The sequence below is a fragment of the Eublepharis macularius genome, chromosome 8 (assembly GCF_028583425.1).
Source record: "Eublepharis macularius isolate TG4126 chromosome 8, MPM_Emac_v1.0, whole genome shotgun sequence".
In the NCBI taxonomy this organism is placed as follows: domain Eukaryota; kingdom Metazoa; phylum Chordata; class Lepidosauria; order Squamata; family Eublepharidae; genus Eublepharis; species Eublepharis macularius.
Window position 1 is genome coordinate 126,747,082 of NC_072797.1, and position 24,052 is coordinate 126,771,133.

Below are 24,052 nucleotides of genomic sequence, written 5' to 3' on the forward strand. Positions count from 1 at the left end.
AACCCCACCAGGGGTCGTCACAAGTCAGCTATGACTTGAGAGCACTCTCCACCACCAAGCCACATTGAGCTCCTCTTTGGTGGAAAGGCAGCTACTAAATATTTTAGATAACAAATCTTCAGAAATAGTTTTATAGGCTCAGGTTCTACATTTCCACAGGGCCATTTTTATGTCCAGTACAAATGTATAACCTCGCCCCCATTTACACATACCATGGTCACATCCCATACATACATTGTCACACATCATGAAATAAAAGTTTTGTCTTTCATGTCCAAAACGACATTTTCTGTATTTCTGAAATTACATGGCTTTTCACTGGGGCATTTCTGCCTCGCCCTGAAACGTACGCTCCCCTCTGCTATTTTTGTTGAACATAAAATCCATCCCTAAGAAGAATCCTACAAAACTTGCTGACTATTTTGTAAAGTTTCAGCCAGTTTCAAAGTGTGAGCCTGTCAATGTTTTGGTTTTTTTTTAACTCTAATGAACCAACATGCCTACAAATAAACAGAAAACCATGAAGTCTCTCTCCAAAGTCGATTTCTCTTGCAAATTCATACTCAATAATGGTTCTAACCTCTTGTGAGAGTACAAACAATGACTGTCTATTCAGCAACTTTTAGGGAAGCCACTTCAATGTTTTGGACCAGTCTCCCAAAGGACATGCAAGTTGCAGGGTGGTGGGTGGAGCTTTTGGCTTATCTGGATTAGAGTTTTTAACATTTGGCCTTTGGCAACTGCTTTGTACCACATTGTAAATGTGCTACTGATGGCTATTTTATTGTCTATATTTTGATTTTAGGATGCATTTTAGGATTCATTGGGTATCAGTTTTCTGGGAGAGGCCGTCTTCACTGTCTCCTGTGACTGGTTGGTTCTAGAAACATTTTAAATAAATAAATGACACAACAGTTAGATGGCTTACTGGGCAGTCCTAAGCAGTGTTACACCCATCTAAATCCATTTAAGTCAGTGGGCTTAGAAGGGCATAATTCTGTTTAGGTTTGCACTGTTGATTATTCTTGGCTGATAGTCGAACACCAGCACTTTTTCATGAGACTTCTTACAGCTTCCACAACAATCACTGGCAGTTGTTAAAAACACAATAGTAAGACAGAGCTTCCAGCTGTGGGGTGTTTTTTTTGGTTCTTTGGGAGGGGGACTCAACGATCTCTCACACAGGAGCCCTGTTTCAACAACCCAGAAAAAATAATGCCATGGGAAAGACTTACAAATGCAATCCTAAAAAGAGTTACTCCAGTCTGAAATTAATGGGCTTAGACTGGAGTAATTCTTCTTAGGATTGCACTGTTAGTAATACACCCACCCTGCCACTCCCCTCATGCCACAATCCCAATCATCTCGACATGGCACTATGCCAGTGAAAAAAATCTCACAACGGCAAGGGTAAAATGAGGATATCTATTAGATAAAAGGAGCAAAGCTAGATTATGATAAAACAAACATGAAAAATTATCTAAATACTGTGTTAAAAACCTATATATAAGGCTGATAAAAAGAGGACACTCTAGAATATGTATTAAAGTACCTATTTTCTCCTGAAAGCAACCACCAAGGTGGTCCAGATAAGGAATCTTTCTTAACCTTTCGTTCCTGACAGGAGTGGACTGTGCATTCAATCAGGTTAATAAAAAGGCTCTAAAATAATTATAATAATTAGAAACAACTGAATTTTAAAAATGTTTGGATTTCCCAGGGTCGCAGTGGCCCAGCTCCAACTGTTCCATGTGATGTTTGTTCCATTCTAAAAGGAAGCTTGACGACTCACCGGCAGGCTGGGTTGGCACCGGGGGCGGTTTTGTGGCATTGGGCTGGATCCCAACAGGGTGAGCGGGGCCTGCGGGACTGCTCACCCCGACGGATCTGGAAGCGAGAGTCTCCAGGCAGGCAGGGCCAGCGATGGAACATGTGTGTGCCATGTGTGCCAGCAGGAGGCTGGCGGGAGATGCATCGGTTGGCAGTCAGGCCCCCAATGCCAATGGGGATCCGTGCCCAGATGCCAGGCCAATGCTCCATCTACTGTAGCTGTAATCAATAAAGTTGTGGCCATTTCTAACCCAAACAAGTGTATGGTGTGATTCTTCAGCCGGAACGCAGTCTGACATTGCACACAGGTGACAACATTGCTTCTCGTTGGCTCCACTGTAAAAGCCTCAGCTGTCTTGGCATTCCGCCTGGCCACAGTAAGGCTTAGAAATCTCACGAGCTAGTTCACAGGTGAAAGTCTTTTAAGCACAACATTTGCCTCCTGGAGCACCTAAACTTGCAAAGACTTTGGGGTAATATCCATGAGTGGCATTACCTTTAAATCAGCCCTAGCAGAAACTGCTGAAAGATATCACAAGACTGTCACCCCAATTAAAAAATCTGGTATCACTTGGAATAGTAATTCTTAAAAGTAATAGCAGGATTTGAGTCTAGTGGCACCTTTAGAGACTAACAAGATATACAAACAAGATATTCATGTTTGTATACAGAAAAAATTTGCACTGCTATTCAATGTTAAGAATAGTTAATAACAACATTCATATTCCTCAGCAACACTGTCAGTCCCTGGCAGGTAAACCCCTCAAGCCCATCCACAGTGAACACACGTTGGTTCCAGCAGAATCAGCTTTATTAGGATCCATGCAGTTCAGGTCTGTTCTCCATCACAGAGCTTGACAGAAGTGACAATTCAAATCAAGCAATTTATGTTATAGTCGATTTTTCCCTGCTCCAAATGACAGTTAGATTGTGGCGCACAAGCCCAAAAGAGTTCTGTGAGAACCTATTCAGTTATGACTTTGTATTAGGTATCCTGTGCCTACTTCCCAGTATCTGGGAACAGGAGGGAAAACTGGAATCTAGACACATCAAGGTCACAGCTAGCCGAGACTCGCATATTTCTCTAAAATAACAAGAGAGGCCCTTTCTGGGACCTAAGGAAGTAATGTCTGTAATATAGTTACAGAGGATCAGAGAGAGTTACACAGCAATTCAGTAACAAAGCAGTATAGCTGAAGCTTCAAAATATTGTAGCACAAGCATTATAACAAACATGGCATGGCTATACACAGACATGACAAACACTTGAAATTCAATTGGCTCAACCAAGACTTTGTGTGAATAGTTTTAATCTAGTGTGTGGTGAAAACCAATGACATATAGCAATTAGACAGTTGGACTACAACTTGGGGAGGAGTCAGATCCAAATTCCCACTTGAACGTGAAACTGATTGACCTGCTGTTTTGGGGACCTGTTTGTCTCCAGATTCAAGTCAATGTGATATTAACCTTTTGGGGTTGGCTAATCTATGTATGTACTTCACCGATACCCCACCTTTCTCCCAGTAAGTTTCCATGGCAGAATGAAGATTTGAACTCGGGTCTGCCAGATCCTAGTTTGACACTCTAACCACTATTCCTTGCTTATGTTCTCTCCAGGGGTCATTTGTAGAAAAAGAGCTGGAGGAACTCATTAGCACAACTCATTAGCATAACTCATTAGCATATGCCATGCCCGTTGACATCACTGAAAATGTGTCATTAATGTGACTGATTTGCATATGCCACACCCCCTGACATCACCTATCCTGGCTGTTTTGGACCCAATTCTGGCCATTCACGGCCGAAATTGGGCCCAAAATGGCAAAAAGGGGCTGAAAATGGCTGAAAAGGGGCTGAAAATGGTCAGGACCGGGCCACTGCTAAACAAGAGAGTGATCCACCACCCATCAGAGGCCCAATCCAGGATGAAATGGGCCTAAAATGGCTGAGATTCAGGTGGGCAGGGCCACCTGACATGTGACCTCTTTGGGGAACTGCTGGAACTGCGTTCCTGCTCGTCCCCCCTTGAAATGAGCCCTGGTTCTCTCTCTCTTTCTATACACACATGCATACATATGTATGCACACATTTAAAGGTATGCCACCTCCTATATACTGTTTCATGAGCACAAGGATCATCGGAAGAGATACCAGTAGTCATAGCCTCCCTTATTAGAAGACACGGTAATAGATGACAAGGTCACAAACCTTCTCTGTGGTGGCAGCAAACTTTTAGAACTTCTTTAAGAAGGTAAGCTTAGCTAGTTCTTTCAAGACAGAAAGGGCAACACACTTTTCTTTACTACACCTTTTTGAAACATGCTTTCATGTCTAATGTGACCTTTGATTTTTTTATTCTTGTTTCAGTGCAATACATTTTAGATTATTTTTATTAGATTATTTTCTTTTAATGTTACTGATTTAGGTAGTGGCTTTGAAATACCCCTTTGATTCAGAAACAGGAAAGAAAATTATAATTGTTCTCAATCATTGCCGTTCTTTATCTAGGGCTGTTGGTGTACAACAACGTTTAATAAATCCTTCCGTCTCATAAAATCTCTTGGAGCAATGGCATTATTCCCAATCTACAGATAAAGGAACCAAAGCCAAAGGCCACCCGGCAAGTTCACATTGCCTTCAAACATTTCTGACGACGCTGTTGCATACTTATCTAGTCATAAATGATTTCATCAGAATTAATACTGTATCAGTGAAGACATCAAGAAACCCAAATGATTGCGAAACACTGATAATTATTGAAGGGTGAACGCCAACCATTTCAAACCAAAAGTGGATTGCCAATTATGAGCCTCTTGACTGAGAGATTCCTTTTATGCAAAGTTCTAAACTGGCTCACAATGTGAAACAAGTTTCTACATGTGCGTATATATTGTATGCTTAAATCTATTTTTAGTCCTAATCATGAACTCTAATTGCTGCTCCAGTTAAAGCTAAATCTAAATACACAAACCCCACATACCAAAAGGGGGATTTTTTAGGCTCTGTAGTATGGTAGGCAAGCCCGGGGATGCAGTAGAGCCTTGGGTAAATCTTTGAGATGTGTAATCCCTCTTTCTTTTTTTTTAAATGGAACTTTGGAAACTTCTCAACCACCCACATTCATTGGTTTATACAATTGCATTATTATTTTCTTGGCTATTTTCCCCCTTACCACTTATTTTCTTGACCTTTTTTGTTAGGATGAGCCAAAAAAAAAATACTCCACAAAACTGCACTATGAAATTGCATTCCTATTGTGATAATGTATTTTATGCTAAGGCCTTGGATAGAATTTTTTTTTTTAAGATCAAAAATAGTTGCCCCCAAAAACTTCAGCATGAAATGTGTTTTGTTATCTTGCAAGTAAAAGTGTGGGCAAATAATCTATGGTAAGGCCAATGGGTGGGGGGTCAGGTAAAATTGTTTTGTGAGCCACACATGTTCTGCTTGTTGACCCTCCCTCTACTAAAAAATACAGCAACTCAGAATTAAAGTTAGGCTGTAATGCAAATATGGCACTGAAATGTCCACAGGGGAATCTTCTGCCACTCTCCTTGTCCCCTGCCACCACTCCACAGGGCGGTGAAATACAAATGGGGGAAGGACAATGCCGTCCTTCAGTGCTGAGACATCATCTCTGGCTAGGGCTACAAGGTCCCCTCACCCTCCCATTGGGAGGGGGACCCAGCACTTACCCTTTTGGATGTCTTCGCACACGCTCAGGGCCAAAATTGGCCCATTGCGAAGTGTGGGAGTACTCCCGGCCACTGTGCAATGATGTCACTCCTAGAAATGATGTCATCATGCTGCCCCAGGAGCACATTCAGTAGGCCTATTCTCCCACCTTCCCCCCCACTGGCAGTGGTGGCAGGGGGTAGAGAGTGGGAGCAGGGGATCCCCCACCCCCACTTGGGGACCTGAGATTCCTATCTCTGGCTGCATAACCAGAAATAATGTCACCACATTGCTGGGCGCTCTATATTCCCCCCAAACTCTATGGTTTTCCTGTCCTCCTAGGTGTCTCAGGAGTTGCCAGACTTGACTAGCAACCCTACTGGAAGTGCTAGGCAATAGCTTATTCAGCTTGAGTATTAATAATAACAACAACAACAACATTCAATTTATATACCGCCCCTCAGGACAACTTAATGCCCACTCAGAGCGGTTTACAAAGTATTTCATTATTATCCCCACAACAATGAGGTGGGTGGAGCTGAGAGCGCTCCTAGAAGCTGTGACTAGCCCATGGTCACCCAGCTGGCTTCAAGTGGAGGAGTGGGGAATAAATTGAAATATAAATAAAATAAAATAAACCCAGCTCTCCAGATTAGAGTCCCACGCTCTTAAGCACTACACCAAACTGGCTCAGCTAACTGAGAGGGGCTACAAAATAAGGTCCCCAATCTTCTCCTGAGTCAATAGAAATAGGCTCTGTGCAGATTCTTGTTCAACAGAGAACTGGTGTAGCATGGTGGTTAAGTAGCTAGGGTGTGATGCAGCACTTTGCTGGTTCAAATCTCACTACAATCATGAACTCACCAAGTGGCCTTGAGTAAGCCACTCCTCACAGGGCCAAGCTACACATGACGAATGACACTTGAACAGCAAGTGTATTTCTCCCTGTTCACTTGCCCTCCACTCAATCCACTTGCCGTTCAAGTGTCATTCGTCATGTGTAGCTTGGCCCTCAGTCCCAGCCCCCCAGCTGCATTGCAGAGTAATAACCCTGACTTTGTTCACTGCTCTGAGTGGGCACTGATCTGTCCAGAAGAGTGGTATACAAATGAAGTTATTATTAACAGGCATGGGTACTGAATTCATCAGGCATGATCCACATCTTGCTAGATGAACTCGACCTATAGGAGACTAACATCTGTACAGCTTACTGTCTTGATGAGCAAGCCCCCAGCCCTTCCCCCATTTGCTTTTCTTTTTTTAACCTTGGTTCTTACCTTGCTTTTCGTAGCAGGTGAATCTCACATAAGCAGATACTCAGGGCTTTTTTTCTGGGAAAAGAGGCGGTGGAACTCAGTGATGGAACTCAGGACCGCACAATGATGTCACTTTGGGTCAGCTGGAAAAAGGGGGGAGTTTTTTAAAGTTTAAATCTCCCTCAGCGAAAATGGTCACATGGCTGGTGGCCCCACCCCCTGATCTCCAGACAGAGGGGAGTTTAGATTGCCCTCCATGCCACGCCGCATGGAGGGCAATCTAAACTCCCCTCTGTCTGGAGATCAGGGGGCGGGGCCACCAGCCATGTGACTATTTTCAAGAGGTGCCAGAACTCTGTTCCACCATGTTCCTGCTGAAAAAAAGCCCTGCAGATACTCATTTTAAACATCTTTATTTAAAATATTTATAGTCTACATTCTCAACTAATGCTTCCAGGCAGGTAACAAATTTCCCTTAGCAAAAGATAAAATACAGCAACCCACAGAAGGCCTTAAAATATATATAGTATTTAACAATCTTGACAGCAGAGGAGTAACTTCTTAGTAAAAAGCAATATATCAGTAGTATGGTATGTTAAAAGAAAGCAATACACACACCACCAATGTTCTATGACCCTATTCAGTAGTATTTTTAACATAGGAAGTAATTACTAAAAACATAAATAGGCCTTCCACAAGCAAGAGAGGGATCAATCTATTTTGCCGTCAGTAATGAAAAAGGAAGTACAGCTCAGACCATCCAATTCAGTCATCAGAAAAATTCCCACTACAAAGACCACTTTTAAAATTAGCTTACCTTCTCAAAGTGAAAAATCAACTATTCAATGGGAAATCACTAAAACCAACAGATAAGAACACAATTATTCTGGTCATTAAAGAGGACTGTTAAATCAAAGTTTTCAGTACTTGTGTCTTCAAATCAAAGTTTTAAAAGAAAAAACAAAAAAGCAATTTACTGCTATCTAGATTAAAATCATATGGTTGCAGTTAAAATTCTAAATGCTTCCAATTTTTAATTAGACTTGGGGATTATAAGCATCTCTGACTTTCTAGTACAGTCACACATCCATTTTTAAAACTCACTGGACCTACATGCCACCGATTCATGCCAAAGGCACAATGTCTAACTTCTAAAAGAGGGGTTGTCTTTTGTTAACAACATTGATGTTATTGTAAATCATCATTATCATCATAAAATATAGATAAGATCAGTTCAATGACTATCTGTTGATATAAGTAGAAACCAGTGCGCCCCCCCCTCCCCCCACAATTCCTTCTTCTCCTAGGGTTGCCAGACTGAACTTGGAGACTGGTCAGAGGGTTGAGGTGAGGAAATGGAGGGACAAGCAACGTCAGTTACATGTCACTGTCACTTCTGGGGAAAACTAAGGACTGAAATAGGATAGCTCTAGGAATTGCTGGAAAGCCCATAGTAAAACCATTAAGTATCCAGCAATTCCTAGAGCTACCCTACGTCACCTCTGGGTTTTCCCCAGAAGCGATGCTGCAATGTAGCTGATGTCACTATTTGTTTTTAAATAAGTTTGCTGGTGGAAGGCCTCTGGCTACAGTGAAGGGCCTGGCAGCCCTACCCACAATACATCCACAAGAATATGCTCACTGGCAACTTTCCTAGAGTGTTACAGTAAATGGAATGCTGGTGCAGAACTCTGATTTCCCTATGTACTTCTCCCGCCTCTTCTTAGTTAAGGAACTGGTCTTCTATACTCCATAATGGCCTGAGCTCCTCTGCACATATTGCTTAGGAGGAGGAAGAAAGCAAGCTCATAATTCTGTGCATAGGCACTATGCCATTAGATTAGATTAGCTTAGTTTATCTTATCTTAGCTTAGCTTAGTTTAGCTTATTTTAGCTTAGCTTAGCTTAGCTTAGTTTAGATTAGCTTAGATTAGATTAGATTAGATTAGATTAGATTAGATTAGATTAGATTAGATTAGATTAGATTAGTTTAGCTTAGCTTAGTTTATCTTAGCTTAGCTTAGCTTAGCTTAGCTTATTTTAGCTTAGATTAGATTAGATTAGATTAGATTAGATTAGATTCGATTCGATTCGATTCGATTCGATTCGATTCGATTCGATTCGATTCGATTCGATTCGATTCGATAGTTGTTTTAACTTTAAACTCTGGAAGAAAAAGGTAATGGATGATATATACAACCCCTACCACCAGGGTGACTATATTCTAGCGGCACTAATTGCAATCTGGTATGGATGGAGCAGTGGTTAGAGTCTCAGACAAGGTCCTGGGAGACCCAAGTTCAAACCCCCACTCTGCTATGGAAATGCACTTGGTGATCTTGGACCAGTCACACAGTCTCAGCCCAACCTTCATCACAGTGCTGTTGCATGAATACAATGGAGAAGGGAAGAAAGTTGTAAGCCACTTCGGGTCCCCGGTGGGGAGAAAAGTGGAGTGAAAAGGAAGTAATAAAATAAATTAAAATGTTCATTTGGGAAAATGGAACAAGGGGAAGAGGTAAATCATTGTAGTTTAGTGCCATGGCTCCAATACTATAAAAAAACATTATTCACTGCTTATTAATACAATACAAAATGCTTACGATAAATAAAAACCTTATTGTGGCATTGGAGGAGACTTCATGAATCATTTATCTGCCAGCATATGACACACTTCTTTTAAGAAGACAAGTAAATACATATGTCCTCAACAGCTCCTTAATGCCAGTTCTTCCTTCATTGGCATTTCTTGTTATGAGGTCTAAAGCTGAAACAAACTGAACATATTAAAATGTAATTGAGTACAAAGGCAGAGCTGGTTACAGATTTTTGCAAGCCTTTAAGCCACGACAATAAAACCACAAAACTGCTTTTGCAAGGATCTTCCTTCTTCTCATCTTACAATGGATACTTCTCAGCTGCAGTATGCATGGTGCAAGATGGTAAACTATGGCAAAAATAGGTTTTTTTAAAAAAGCAATGCAATCGGTGATGTAGATGTGTATGCGAAGACGCTCGTTCTCTTTGCTGATTATCCACATTGTAAATAGCAACAGCTAAAGTCCAGAGGTGGTAGATCCACAGAAGTATTTCATTTCATTTTCAGTGTTGCAGCATGTTAGATTCCAAGATTTCTTCAGGAGCAAGAGGATAGCTGAACATGTGCTCTGCAGCAAGTAAACTCCCACCACTCCCTTCCATCACCGGCACTTGATCAATTGAGTAGTGAGAAAAAAATGGAAAGGAGTGAAGTCACAGTGTCTGCAACACTCTAGGAATATTGCTTAATCTCTATGGTATTTACATCTTGGTGATCACCCCAAAGTCACATCACAGCATCCTTGAGACTCCTCCCTCCCGAGGCTCCACCCTCCAAAAGTTCCCAGGATTCAAGGGCATGGTGGTGGCCACTCTACAATGGGTGTAATTTTCACTGATTCCCCCCAGACTATTCTTGGGGTTCTCTGCCCTGCACCACCAAGCAGCATTTCAGGTGGCTTTTGGTGCGGCAGCGGTGGAGAGACTAGTGAACATCCCCGTTCATAGAAATCTAGGCCAGATCCAACCCCAGGTTTTGCTATTTATAACTAGAGATGGGCATGAACCAGGAAAAAAAACGAACCATGTGGTTCATGGTTCATCAAATTTCATGAACCATGAACTTTCATGAACCTGCCCCTGGTTCGTGAACCAGTTCGTTTGGTTCATGAAAACGCCACATCCAGATCAGAAAATCAGCACTTCCGGGCCAGCAGAAGCTAACTTCCAGGTCAGAAGAAGGTCTGCAGAAGTCCATCCTCTGTTGCCTAGGAAACTGATTGATTGGCACCAGGCTGTCGGCAGTGACGAACCAAAAAACGAACGAAACAAACCAGCCTAAATGGTTGTTGTGGGTTTTCCGGGCTGTATTGCCGTGGTCTTCGCATTGTAGTTCCTGATGTTTCGCCAGCAGCTGTGGCTGGCTGACGTTTCTGTGGCTGGTGAAACATCAGGAACTACAATGCCAAGACCATGGCAATACAGCCCGGAAAACCCACAACAGCCATCGTTCTCCGGCCATGAAAGCCTTCAACAATAAACCAGCCTAAAGTTTGTGGAGGTTTGTCAGAAATGGAATCTGATGAACCTTGGTTCGCGAATCATGAACCAGCCTGGTTTGTGCTTAATTTTGGTTCATATTTCGGTTCTTGCCCATCTCTATTTATAACTAATATTATTGTGTTTAATTATACAGCAACAAAACCTATCAACCTCTGTAATAATGGCAATTTCTAAATTATGGTTATCTGATGGTATCATATTTCTAATTTCTCAGTAAACCACGACTCCAAAACGTATAGAGGTATGCAGAAGGAGCAATTATTTCAGCCCTTTGCCCAACTGGTTACCCAACAATGCATCATTACCTGAAACTGCAAATACTAACCTTGTTTGTAAAAGGAGATAGAACAATATTTAACTAAAAGCTGCTTCTTGTCCACTAGGCCCAGGATTGTCCTGGATTGACTATGAACAGTTTGTATAAGCCCTGCACTCCTGCATCTTCCTAGCAGGAAAGCCAAAGAAGGTCCCACCTATTGTCCTTCTTCTACTGAGGATTTCTGGGTTAGGATCTTGAAGATGCAGTACACCACAGTAACCACTAGGCAACCAGCAGGAGAGAGGGCAGTACTTACTGGGCTTCAGTTTTCATGCGCATATAACCCTTAGTTCACTAGAGGGAGTTAGAGAGTTGGGGTATTCCTTGTAAAGAAAATAAAGGCACAATTTTCCCTGAGGGATTGGAGGGCCAGGAGCTGCATGGAGAAGGACTCTCACCTCAGAAGCACTCGTTTTTATGAATATCCTTTACTGATATTTTAGGTATGAGAATTTCTTATGCCATTTGCTGAGAAAGAGGATTGTGCTTATATTAATTGGCTATTAGACTGTATTTTGATTGTTGTTGGCACTATTTGAAATGGGGGTTATGTGCGAATTTTTCCTGAGAGATTGGAGGGGCCTGAAGCTGCAGGAGAAATACTCTCACCTCAGAAGTACTCCTTTCTATGAATATTCTATACTGGTATTTTAGGGATACCAGAAACTCCCGTAAAGAACAGAAGACATCCCAACACAGAGTACAGCTACAATGTTGGTGCATCTTCAAGGGACTGGCTAGGCCTGCTTGAATACAACAGACCTGAATTGTTACATGTTGATCGTTGTTGTGTCTGCTTAGTTACTGTTCCAAATAAGATGTCGAGTTATTTTCATAAATGCAAGTGTCACAGGGTGGGATCACAGTGTCATAGACGTAAACTCTCCCAGTTCTTAAATTAAAAATATATATTCATTTGATATTGCTCCTTGAACTAAATAGGTTAAACACACACAAAGCATGTGTGCAGTCTTGGCAGACGTGCAATGACATCACTTCCGGAACTGACATCATCACATTGGCTATGGGAGCACTTCCACATTTCATGTAGGGCCAATTCTTTAAAAATCTGCCTTTGGGGGGCTGAAATGGGCCCTGCACAAAGTGCAGGAGCACTCCCGTGGCCAGTACAATGACTTCACTTCCAGAAGTGATGTTATCATGCATCGGCCCAGAGTGCGTGCATGCCCATTTGCTCGGGTCGGCAGGCAATCACTGGGCAGCTTGCCCCCTGGAGTGCCATCTAGTGTAAGTCTAGTAATCAGCCACGATTACAGCACAGATGAAGAATCTAATTTATGTGCTCTTCAGGACATCACACTGTGTGTACAGGAAACCATTATCAAGAATGCATTTGACATAGGGCTTCCATTGACTGTTCTCAAACATTATGTACCCTGCAGGGCATTGCACTCTGCAGACAAGCGACTCGTGGTGATCCCTGGCTCAAAGGACATCCATCTGGTCTCGACCAGGGCCAGGGCTTTTCCTGCCCTGGCCCCAGCCTGGGGGAACGCTCTCCTGCTGGAGATTTGGGCCCTGCGGGACCTGTTACAGTCCCGCCAGGCCTTTGGCTGAGGACCAGCGAGTGTCCTCTCCTTTCTTCCACCGAAGACAATCACCTTCTCCATGACTGCCCTCAGCTATGTGTTATACCCATATGCCATGGCTTATATATGGACTGTGCTGATTGTCTATCTAAATAGCCTGTACGTAGAAGGTGCCGTAACTATTTAAATGACTTTTTAAAATTACTATTGATTTTACAGTTTTTTACGACTAATTTATTGTATTGTATACATGTTGTGAGCCGCCCTGAGCTCATTCATGGGGAGGGTGGGGTATAAGTCAAATCATATAAATAAATAAATAAATAAATAAATAAATAAATAAATAAATAAATAAATGAATGAATGAATGAATGAATGAATGAATGAATGAATGAATGAATGAACGAACAAACAAACAAACAAACATCAAACCAGAACTTATTCTATGCACAGTTACACTTTGGACACCATAGGATTACACTTTTTTTAAAAAATTAGATCATTATACCCCACTTTTCTCCTCATGGGAACCCAAAGCAGCTTACAACATCATTCTCCCCTCCTCCACTTTTTCCTCACAACAACCACCCTGAGAGGTAGATTAGTCTGAGCGAGAGCGATTGGGTCAAGGTCACCTATAGAACTTCTGTGGCTGAGTGGGGATTTGAACTTGGGTCTCCCAGATCCCAGTCCAATACTCTAACCTAGGGCTGGCATCAGCAACCCTGAGGTGGGGAAGCTGCCAGGACCCAGGGTATGCTAATGAGCCCTGAACACTCACTAGCACTCCACCGCACGAGCTCCTTGCTGCATGCACTGCCCAGCGCCACTGGGAAAAGGGCTGCGGGCATAGCTAGTGGCAGACCTCATGAGCAAACAAGAGAAGGACACACAAGCAGGTGGAAGGCAGGTGGGTGAGTGGGTGGCAGGGAAGGAGGGAATGAGGAGTGGGCTTGGTGGATGCAGAGAGGACGGAAGGGGGGTCTTTGGAACTCTCTGCCTAGAGTCTCTCAAAACCTGGAACTGTCCCTGGCTGATGGTTTTCCACAGAACTTTTCACTGGGGAAGGGAGAATAAATTCCTAAAAGGCACTTATAAACTTTGGAGAGGCAAGTTTAACCTCTAAATATATGCTGCGGAACAGAGCTATGATAAATGCTTTTATCATTAAATATGATTTCAAGGAATTTAGTACTTAGAATGGCACTACCTTTTCTCTGCTCTCCATTCTTTACCAAAGTTTGCAGCTTTATGAAATTCAGATTGAAGGAGATCCACTATTCTTTTTAAACAAATCTTCACCACTCATTAGAACAGGCAGATACTTGGACCACGTTCATCATTTCCTCTTCCTCTTCCCTACACCGGCAACATGCCAACATTATTTTCCCTATCCTTAAACAATTCTAACGCAGAAACTGTTTTAAAAGTAATCTCACACCAAGTGTTAATTGATAATTGACCTGCACATGTACACAAGGACAGAGTTATGTGTACTTGGGCCATCAGATGCATTACTAGGCTTTTATCTCCTACCTGCCTCCTTCCAGTCAGGCCTTCCTTGGCACTTTGGGTTGTTCTTTAGCAAGTTTGCTTGCTTTCTAGGTAGGGTTGCCATGCCATGCCAGCAGGGGACTGCGGGTGGGGACATAGGAGAGCAGCTGACAGCAATGATATGATATCACTTCCAGGAAAATCAGGAAGTGATATCATGCCACTCTAGGAATCATTGGAAACTCTGTGATTAAACCACAGTGTTTCTGGTAATTCCGAGAGAGGACTGACATCTCTTCAAAGCTTTTCCTGGAAGTGACATCACACTGGCAACCCAACAGCTGTTTTTAAAAGAATTTCTCCCATTGCTGAAAGGCAGGGGGGAAGCATGCTTCATTCCTACCAGGGGGCTAGCAACCCTGTTTCTAGGTATGGATTTATTTAGGAAATGTATATGCCACCACTTCAGAAACCTATATAAAATCTTGAGGGAGTAAGGATTGCATAAATACAAACTGGCCTTCTTAGTAATCTGCAGGCTACAAAGGAAAAGAGCGAGGTTGTTAAAGAAATGAGAATGTCTAAAGTAGATGAACACAAACATGCTTCTTTTTCACTTCACCTTTCCCAAGGTAGTCTCTTACTTAATTAAACAATAATACAATCCTGTGAAGCGTAATATTATGCAGTTGGCTTACACCGGAGCAACTCTGTTCTGCAAATTCAGCAAGGCTCTATTAGTCCCCCCAGCAAAGAACCAGGTTGTGAAACAAATCCTTGGATGGTTGTTATGGGTTTTCCGGGCTGTATTGCCGTGGTCTTGGCATTGTAGTTCCTGACGTTTCGCCAGCATCTGTGGCTGGCATCTTCAGAGGTGTAGCACCAAAAGACAGAGATCTCTCAGTGTCACCGATCTCTGTCTTTTGGTGCTACACCTCTGAAGATGCCAGCCACAGCTGCTGGCGAAACGTCAGGAACTACAATGCCAAGACCTCAGCAATACAGCCCGGAAAACCCACAACAACCATCGTTCTCCGGCCGTGAAAGCCTTCGACAATACATAAATCCTTGGATGTATGCAGGGGAGAAAAATAGAGATTTCAGGGGTTGCTTTCCCCCAGACTCTGTGCTGTCTACTTTTCATTCTAAGATGGAAGGGGCTTCAAATGTAAAGTATGCAGTAAATACCTCAGCAAGATTTCATCTCATCTCAAGATGGCCAGAGGAGCAAAGGGACTCATGTAATGAGGGTGAAGGAAGAGAGGAGAGGGGCAGTAATATTTGGAGCATACCGAAGTGACAGGGGAGGGGGAGGCCACCCCCACCCTTAAACTCCCACCCCTACCCTTTAACCTCATCCCCCCACCCCCACCCCACTTACCTGGTCAGGCTCCAGCCACCAATGTCGCGCTGACCAGCTGGCCAGCAGAGAACGCCTTCCCTGCCACCGCTACAACCAGCATGGCTAGCCGGCAGACAAGGCCTTCCCTGCCACCGCCACCGCCATCACGGCTGGCCTGCAGAGACAGCCTTCCCTGCTGCTGGTGCTGCGCTGGCATGGCTGGCTGGCGGAGAGGGCCACCACCACCAGAGGCCAGCAGGGAGACGGGAGGATGTCCTCCTCCAGCCGATGCCAGGTAAGTGGGGGTGGGGAGGAAAGGGTGAGAATGGAAAAGCTTAAAGGGCCCTGCAGCTTGCGACAGGGCCCTTTAAACTTAACCCACAGGACCCCCAGAGCTTCCCAAAGCATTACGAATGCTTTGGAAAGCTTTGTTTTGGCCCTGATCTGGAAATAACAAAGCTTTCCGAATCGGGCCCAATTCGGGTATTTTACCCGAATCGGATACCCGAAGCACACACCCCTAATCTGCATAGATGTATCTGGGAAACTTGGTCCAGTCAAGTTCCTCAAAGGCCTCATTCACGATGTTTTACCTTTCTACTCTTTATGTATCTGCAATGAAAGCAAGGGTTTCATCCAGTTGTAGCCTTCCGCTTTAAGAATATGATTTTTATGTGGAGTTCTTATCAACTGCTTTTTTTGGTTTTATTTTAATGGGGCTAGATACAGACCACAGCCAGTCCCAAGTGGAGGTAAACGGACACCATTAATGCACAAGATAATAGGAGCAATAGACAGGTAAATGTGGTCTTGCAACCTGATAGTTAAAATCAAGATCACAACGTATCAGCACCAGACCACGAGCTCTTTTAAAACGATGTAAGAAGCTTCTGCAGCAGTAGGGAAATTTTGCTATGAGGAACGGTCCCGTTAAAGCAATGGCTCTCAGGAAGTACAGCCTGCAATGTTTTCCATCTGCCTCATTCGTAAGCAACAGTTCTCAAAACAAAAAAAGCAAACAAACAGAATTTATAGAGAACTAATAAAACTATCACATTATGCATTCTCTCGCTCAGCCTTGAATCAGCAGTTCCAGAATGTCCTCTGGGAAACAAGAAAATACGATTGTACTCACAATGTTCCTTTTTTTTCCTGAGCTTGGCTAAACCTACCATATTCTTGCATATAAAAACAAATTAGAGAGGAAACAGAAAACAATCTAACACATGGTAGCCAGGCAAATGCTGGTGTGGAAAGGCAGTCTGAAGCGACAGCACAGATGCACATGTAGACATCTGTGGCTAGAATCCAAACTCATCTGTGTCAAACGATTGTCCCGTTACGTGTTTATGCAAATGTACAAATGCACAAAGAGATATAAAATTTGTTCCACATGCCTAGTTTTTTGAAATGCACTATGCACGAGCATGCAGTGCACACACAGAGAAATGCATTCATTTCAGGCCTCTGAATTAAAAACAAATTCTCCTGGGACGATAATTGGGTTAGGATACAAAGGCTGCTTCAGAGTATGACCTTTTTTAAGGCATACAACTAATACTTTGAAAAGCAGGCCTGTACATTCTGTACCCTTCTGAGCTGAGCCAGGATTGGTAGCCATATACTGCACCAGGGCTATTTTTCAGCTGGAACTTCTTGAAGATGGTCACATGGCTGTTGGCCCCGCCCCCGATCTCCAGACAAAGGGGAGTTTAGATTGCCCCCTTGTTCCAACAACAGCAACAACATTTGATTTATATACCGCCCTTCAGAACAACTTAACACCCACTCAGAGCGGTTTACAAAGTATGTTATTATTATCCCCACAACAAAACACCCTGTGAGGTGGGTGGAGCTGAGAGAGCTAGAAGCTGTGACTGACCCAAGGTCACCCAGTTGGCTTCAAGTGGAGGAGTGGGGAATCAAACCCAGTTCTCCAAATTAGAGTCCTGTGCTCTTAATCATTACACCAAACTGGTTCCAGCTGACCCAAAGTGACATCATTGGCCCTGGGAGCGTGCGGGCACTTTGCGGGCACACATGTGGTACCAGGGGCGCCACCTCCCACCAAGACTTGCCCCCTGTGCTGGCAACCCACTGAGTCCCACTACCTCTTCTCCCTGTGTTGCACTATGGACCAGTGGCCAGATAAACCCCCTGGCTTTGGCTGCCAGTCAGGGATTGTACAGGTGAGAATGTTGTCGAGCATTCAGCTGGCCAGAAGACATGGCTGGTGGGCTGGGTTCAGCCTGGAGAGTCACAACTTCAGCAAACCTTTTTAAAGCATAAAATGAATGAATGCCAGGAACCTGTGTACTATGCAGCGATGTTGATGGGGCATTGGGATTAGCTGCCACACAGTAGCCTTCTACTAATGATAAGACACATGTTCAAATCACTGCATGTAAAGGGAGTGTGGACACGAACAGGCTGGCCCCACCCACACTATAACCAGCTCAGATGCATGGAGCTGACACGCAGAAGAATCATACACATGTAGGCTCCCTCACCATGTTTGGGAAAGGTTTCTCAAATGTCCTTGACACAAGGACAGAGCCTCAATATGAGAGCCAGTAATACCGCATGGAGGGAGAGGCAAGCATGCTCGTGCCCACCCTCCTGTACATGCTGATTGGTGGTGGAGAGTGCCCTTAAGTCGTGGCTGACTTATAGCCTTGGCTGACTTATAGCGACCCCGATGAGGTTTTCATGGCAAGAGACTAACAGAGGTGGTTTGCCATTGCCTGCCTCTGCAGCCCTGGTCTTCGTTGGAGGTCTCCCATCCAATTACTAACCAAGGCTGACCCTGCTTAGCTTCTGAGATCTGATGAGATCAGGCTCACCTGGGCTAGCCAAATCAGGTTGTGTGGCTTTTTTTTTGTTCGCATTGCTGTTCGTGCCCATCTCTAGATTACACTGAAAAGAACCATTAACCCTCCCAGCATCCCCCCTGCAATGCTCCTGCCCCCCAAATTCTCCCAGTGGGGTACCAGCTGCAGCTGGCCACCCTATCAATGCCAGATTGCCAGAAGAAAATTTATGAGCATATAATTGTTAACATGTAACATAGAGCCCCATGGCGCAGAGTGGTAAGCTGCAGTACTGCAGTCCAAGCTCTGCTCATGACCTGAGTTCGATCCTGGTGGAAGCCAGGTTCAGGTAGCCATCTCAAGGTTAACTCAGCCTTCCATCCTTCCAAGGTGGGTAAAATGAGTACCCAATATCCTGGGGGTGAAGTGTAGATGACTGGGGAAGGCAATGGCAAACCACCCCATCAAAAGTCTGCCAAGAAAACATCATGATGTGACATCCCTCTATGGGTCAGTAATGGCTCGGTGCTTGCACAGGGGACTACCTTTACCTTTACCTAATTGTTAACATGCAGGTTTAGTCAGTAAGTTGATTTCATTACACCCTCGCATGGTTATACAAGTGTGTTTGTGAGGTATGTCAAGTATGAATGGGTGAAATCTGCAAAATCATGATCTTAAAAGATGGTAGTGGAAATTACATCTTTATGAACTTTCAGCACACAGGCTGTGCCATTTCAGAATGCCACGGGAGGGGTAGGGCACATACTGTGATGATTCCTCTCATTAGGGGGAAAAAAACCCTTCTCTCATGGGAAAAGTGACATGCTAAAGAAAAGAAATCCAGTCTTTCTTCCTTTTTAACATGCAGGGAAGAGTCAAATACAATATATGTATAGACTGGAGTGATTAAGTCCTTCATAGAGTTTCTCTTTAGGCAGAGCGAAACAATTTAAGCCAAATTCTATAAACAGAGATAGGCAAATGTTTTTGGCCTAAGAGCTGAAAAAACACAATGTCTACCTGAACAAAGTGGGGAGGGGTGACGAGAGTTGTACCTGGTCAGACACACCTGGAGCAAGCCAAGCCCCAGGGACGCTGCCAGCATCGCTATGATTTACCCTGAGCTCAGCTGGTGGCTGTGAAGCGCTGGAAGGCGATGATGGGCATAAGCGCTGCCTGTTTCCTTCTCCTACCTGCTGGCCCCAGAAGTTCTGCCAGGGCTTCAATTTCTTGAGTGGGAATTTGGTGGGCTAGGGTTTCCTACCCTTGTTTTAAAATAACAACCAAACATTTTATTCATGAATTCATACAAACCAGAGTATGTGACCAGCTCTGTTACTAGGGCTCCCAGTCTCTCCGTCCCATCCCGTTCTGTTCCCCCACCCAGCCATGGTGGGGATCCCTTCCCCAGCCTCTGCCCCCCACAGTCACTCACCTGGCCAGGGCAGCAGGGAGGAGAACGGTGATCAAAGGCAAGCTGGAAAACACTGTATGTGCCCTCTGCAAGTCCAAGGACATCACATCTGGTTTAACCAAAAGTTACAGTGATTTGGTGGGACCAATTCTCTAAGGGCCAAGCTACACATGACGAATGACACTTGAACGGCAAGTGGATTGAGTGGAGGGCAAGTGAACAGGGAGAAATACACTTGCCGTTCAAGTGTCATTCGTCATGTGTAGCTTGGCCCTAAGAATTGGCCCAAACTGCTGAGATGCCATAGCTTCCAGTTTAAACTGGAAGTGACATCACTGGGGGCCTGTGGAATGTGTGTGGGAGAAGAGGATTAGCACTCCCGCACCCCCAGTATCCCCGCACACGCCTGCATTTCAGGTGAGGGGGCCGGGCAACCCTGTCCAGCACTGATGCTCCACTAAAGGCATTATATTAAACGATATTCTTGCACAGTTGTATATGTGGGGGCTTTATTCAACATTAAAGCACTTACAGAGATTAAGATCAGGGATCCGATTTACCTCTCCACACGTTCACAAAATGTGGAAAGGGCCTATGGTTGTGTGATTTGAGTGCGCTAATCTATATTTCAAGGCCTCTGACATGTACATTTTGAATCTGATTTTCTGATTAATATCAGAAAAACTGCAGGAATGAAAAGACCTCTACTTAGCTGCAAATAAAGTAATGTGTAGGTCTGTGGATCTTATCCATCAGATCCGCACTGTGATAGAACATTCAGAGTACATAGATATAACCTTGAGTGATAGCACCGAGTCAGGGATCAGTGGCAGTATTAATTTCAAACTACACGTGACCTCTTCCACATGATGACTTTACAGCCATACCGCAGTGGGAATTCAAGATAGAAGTGCGGCAAGAACACAATTTGGAATGGGACCACCACATAGGGAGGGGGGAGGCTCTTGCCTTCCCCCTTACACTGTTCCCTTGATGTCTTGGGGGCATTATTTGCCCCATCAGGGAGGCTGTATGTGAACTGAATGCACTGGGGTCCTACTGCAATTTCCCATGGCGATTATGTGATAGATGTACACACGGTTTGGTCCTTAGTGGTAAAAGGATACACGCGAGAACCTCACATCTATTACCCCCAACGATTGCACGTACTGGGTAGGTGGTTGGGGTTGGACGGGGAGCCCTGGATTCATATCTCCATTCATTCTCAGAGCTCACTGGGCTCCTTCCAGCATGTCATTTCTCTTTCAATATAACGTCCTTCATAAGTAGGGTTGGCAGCCTCCAGACGGTGGCCAGAGATCTCCCGGAATTACGGGCTATTATCTCCCGGAAAATATTTCATGAATTGGTTTTTCAAATGGTATCATCTCTTATTCATCCTACCTTGTAAGATTGCTTATGTAATATGTACTGAATCATGTATGGAGTGTTATGAGCACGTTGCATTTTTGAAACTTTGAAGACACTGTATGAAGCGTTATGAGCACATTGCACTTTTGAAATTTTGAAAATATTATATAAAGAATCAATTTTTGTATCCTGTAGGGTTCTGCCCCCCTTTTTTCCTCCCTCTGGAGAAAATGGCTGCCTTGGAAAGTGGATTGTACGACATTATACTAAGCTGAGGTCCCTCCCCTCTCCAAATCCCACCCTCCCTAGGCTCCGCCCCCCCCCCAAATCTCCAAGAATTTCCCAATATGGACCTGGCAACACTTGTGATGATAAATTCTCAGAACCATTTTCCCTGTATTGAATTCCTAAGGGAAAGTGTTAAGCAAATAAACAGAGCCAACTTAGAGCCCGCTTGCTATGCAAGAGAAAGTATGCCATTTGGGACGTCCACCCTAGACTTCTCAGCTTCCCCCCATTCCAAAAGAGGGAGATTTGCTGACTAAACGGGTTTCTAGAAGTGTTTGCACAGAAGGAATCATGAAAGCCTTCCAGGATAGTGCTGTGTGCCAGTCCAGAATTAATTATACCTCATTCATTCCAACCCGCTTATAATTAGATCAACCCAGGGATTAACTGAACTTAATTCATCCCCAGCAGATACTTATCTACCTTTCTTTTCTCAGCTAATGAGACTTGCACAGAGTTTTTGAATAAGGAACAGTATTTTGTTTTAAAGAGGGGAAAAAATGTTCCAAAATATTTAATGTGTACCTCACTATAAATTAAGTTAGCCACTCCTTCAATTATAGACACCTATAACATATCCGTGATAGTGTAATTAAATTTCCTACAAATGTTGAGGGTAGATGTCATATAGATTGCATATAATCTTCCACAGTCAATAGGATTGTAGGACTTCCTGGGATAAAAGTTTGAAAGGAATATAACACCAAGCAAGAGGGACTGTGAGCCAAGCTACAAGTGACGCCTGACACAGGTTGGACACTTGTCAGCTTCCCTCCAGTTTTGATGGGAAATGTAGGTGTCCTGGTCTTGCAGCTTGGCTCTCCATTTAATTGAAGTTTACAGAAACACCCCCCCACACACACACACACACCAAGCGAAGGGGAAGGGGGGCGCCCAGTGAAAGCCCTACGTCTGCACTCCCCTCCCGACTGCATGTACTCCCTTCCTATAGACTGCCTCTCTGTAAACGTCAATTAAATGGAGAGCCAAGCTGCAAGACCAGGATGCCTACATTTCCCATCAAGACTTGAGGGAAGCTGACAAGTGTCCAACCTGTGTAAGGCATCACTTGTAGCTTGGCTCTGCGACTTGAGCATATGGTTTGCATGCAGGTTCAGTCCCCAGAATTCCCCATTAAAAAGAGCAGGCAGTAGCTGATGAGAAAGACCTCCACCTGAGACCCCAGAGAACCACAGCCAGCCAAAATAGGTGAACCTGATGTTGATATACCAATGGCCTGGCTCAGTACAAGACAGTTCCATGTGTTCCATAAGAGGTAGAAAAAGTGGCCTAGCACACATGGCCAAGCAGAGTCGCACAGGAACTCAACTCCATCATACAAGACTACATAGCCTGAGCAAGTCAGGAAAGGGCAAGAGACTCACTGGGCAAGTAGAGCAAATCATCCTAGAGTCTATAGACATATCTTTAGAAACTTTTAAAATCTGGAACTTGGAGTGGTTGACCAGAAACAGATCTACTGATCTGTTTTGCCCCATGGGAAATGGATACCAGTAACATACAGAACACATATCTGTTGTTCTTGAGGTTGAAAAACAGCTCAGAGTCTCTCTATACAAGATATCTGACACGTGAAGAACACATGTTGGGAGACGCAATGGTAGCCGGGAAGGGTAGTTTAAAAAGACAGAGCTGGCAGCAGAGCAAAGGCTTTGTTATACACTGGAGCTGTGTGAAGGGGCTGTGAAATGCCAGAAGAGAAACTTCAGCCTGTTAGAACCTCTCCAGGTCCAAGTCCAGCTCTGGAAGGCAGCTCCAGCCCATTTCCATTCCTTGCTGCCCTCCAGTTGCAATCCCACACAGTTTTAAACTGGAGAGGTGAAACTGGCAGAGCCTTCCAGGAGGCAAATATGAAATTAACAAACCCTCTAAGTAGTGATCTCCACCGGCTCTGTCTTTTTAAACTACATTTCCCAGGGAACATTGCATCTCCCTACACTTGACAAACATGCACCAAGGCATCTCGTGTAGAGAGACTTTCAGTGGGGCTATTTCAGATCAGGTTCAGTCCCCCTTATTCTCATGCCACCACCCTTGCCCCAATTGGACTCTAGCAAGCTTTATGTTTAAAAAGAAAGAATGGTTCGGAACTGAAAATCAGTGTCTTCTCTGGTTTTTCCCTCAATCAGTACAGAAGCAGCATCAACTCGTGCTGGTCCAAGCTGCAGACTATGAAATCACCGCATCATACTCCAACAATTATTGCATGACCTCATAATGACAATATATACCTGTTTGAGGATATCGTTTTGGGCCTTGCTATGTTCATTTGTTCTGCCCCAGTACTTATTTTGACCAGTTAAAGAGCATGCTTGCAGATTGTATAACTGTCCACGTCGGAATGAATACCTATCTGCAGGGCTTTTTTTCAGTGGGAACACGGTGGAACGGAGTTCCAGCACCTCTCATGCCCAGTGGCCCCGCCCCCAATCTCCAGGCAGAAATCAGGTCCCCTGGAGGAAATGGCTGTTTTGTAAGGGAGGCTGTGCGTTTCTCCCTCATTTCCCTCTTGAGAGTTCCACCACTTCTTTCCCCCCATCCAAAAGCCCTGCCTATCTGAATTCAGAAAGTTCAGT